Below are 2,174 nucleotides of genomic sequence, written 5' to 3' on the forward strand. Positions count from 1 at the left end.
GAAAAAAAAAATTTAAAATAAGCGTGCAACATCAAGTTCTCCAGATTGGCTAAGAATCTTCATATTTCAATTGTATTGCTATTTCATTATTGTGTTTTGTAGAATTTGTAATACAATTACCCAACAAGTTTAAGGTAATTGATTTATGAAAGATCCAATGGCAAGTCTTGGAGATGAAGATTTCAACAAAGACGAGAACAACCGCCTTCTTAAGGTCCTCAAAGGCTTGTTGGCACCACTCTTTGACTTTTAAAACAGCTCCAGGGACCCGGTTACAACTCTTTTAATACAGCTTAAGTGGGCTTTCGACAATAACAATAACTGACCGGTTCCGTCAGGGTCTAGTTCAAAAGAGAAGAACCCTAGACTGGGATATGTCGAACTCTTCCATGAAGTGAGATGCTGTGATGTATTCGTGAGTTTGTTGAACCCAATATTTGCTCCTGGCATCCAGGTGTGGGTTGGGTGATCAAAGCTCTCCCATATCAAATCAGACGAATTTGAGATATTTCTTAAAACAAGATTTCCAGAGTCAAGAAGTGCTACTTTGGTAGAATTGGAGGAGGATGTGGGGACCAAATTTGTCAACCAGATAACGGCGTTCATTGAGTCGAGGATCACCAGATTTCCATCCTCTAACAGCTTCAGCTCTGAGTAATGGTAGATATCATCAATGATGGGTTTTTTTTTTCTCTATTTGCCACCCAAATGACATCATGCCATGAATACCAGTGCTAGATACCAATGTAGTTAAAAGTTCATACATAACGCAATATTACGTTGTGAGATGTAAACGTGCTTGAACATTGATTGTTATTAAGCTTTTTGGAGATCCATGAAACATAACTTGGTTTCGTGGTGTAGTTGGTTATCACGTCAGTCTAACACACTGAAGGTCTCCGGTTCAAGTCCGGGCGAAACCATTAGTTTTATTATTAATTTTCTTTTTCCTATAATTGGAACCATATCTATGTAGGTTTTTTCTTTTTGGTGGACCATATTTGTATAAGATAAATATGGTTTTACTTTTGTATATACAACTTGGATACTACATGGTTCAATAAATTCATTCTTGCTTAATTCTACATGTCAATATTCTTACCCAAAAAAAAATGTCAATATTTATTGGTTTTACCAATTAATAATGGAAACAAAAAGAATAATAAATCCATTAAAAGTTTCATATAGAAAATATTTGTTAGAACATGCATCAAGAAATCATGAATAAGACCATCAACAAATTGAATGAACATATATTTAACATGATTCACACACTAACATGGTGTGATACATTCATAGGTGAAGATTAAGAATTTTAACTATGTAGAATGAAGGTTACAATGGAGATCTCAAACCCAATTGCTAGAATAGCATTACATAACCCTCACCTAATACACATAGAGAGCCTTTAATGAGGTGAATCAGTTGACCCATCTGATGGGTCGTATCATACACTCCCCATCAAACTTGAGATCAATGATTTTCACCAAAACTAGGTTGAGAACGGTGGGTTCGAACCTAGTTGGCAGATTAGGTTTTTATTGGGTAATTTTGGGAACTTTATTAAAACCCAATTGACTTCTAATTTATGTTTATTGATCTTCTTATATGATTAGGTTTATTTTGATTATAATCACCAACTCGTAAGTATGACTTTGTGGAACTTTGGAGAGCTTATTCTAACTAAAAATGTGAGGAATATATTTAATCTTATCTTGCATGTTTAATCATGTTAATTAAATTTCATTATTGATATCTTGCCTTGCTTTAGTATTTATTATATTGTGTTCATGTTTGGGACTTTGCACGAATGAAAGGTAAGAAATTATGTTTGCTTCCATTTTCAATATTCTTTGAAAATAATATGAGAATATATGAGATGGATGAGATTGAATGGAGTAAGTTTTTCTTTTATTTTCAAATCCTAAATTATTGATATGAAGATATATGGATGATGTTGAATTAAATTATTTTTTTCATTTTATGTTTCAAGCTAGGGTTGTGGGTTCGCCCATTACCCTAGTGAACTTACATGAGTATGCATCTAGACTTAAGTGCATGAATATTAAGTGTCTAGAAGTGTTTGGCTAGGTAACCTCATGAGTACTACTACCCTTCCGCAGGGGTATTGAAGCCGGTTAACCCGTGATATTATTGGCTGGGTCCAGAGTGTC

General features: G+C 34.2%; 1 non-coding gene across 1 annotated transcript; it reads left to right on the forward strand.

Annotated features, from left to right (window-relative positions):
• Positions 1 to 849: 849 nt before the first annotated feature.
• TRNAV-AAC (transfer RNA valine (anticodon AAC)) lies at positions 850 to 923 on the forward strand. Its single transcript has one exon. It is a non-coding gene; the product is annotated as a tRNA-Val (tRNA).
• Positions 924 to 2,174: the final 1,251 nt, after the last annotated feature.

The sequence above is a fragment of the Hakea prostrata genome, chromosome 4, assembly GCF_041222555.1.
Source record: "Hakea prostrata isolate BN-2017 chromosome 4, UWA_Hpros_2, whole genome shotgun sequence".
Lineage (NCBI taxonomy): Eukaryota > Viridiplantae > Streptophyta > Magnoliopsida > Proteales > Proteaceae > Hakea > Hakea prostrata.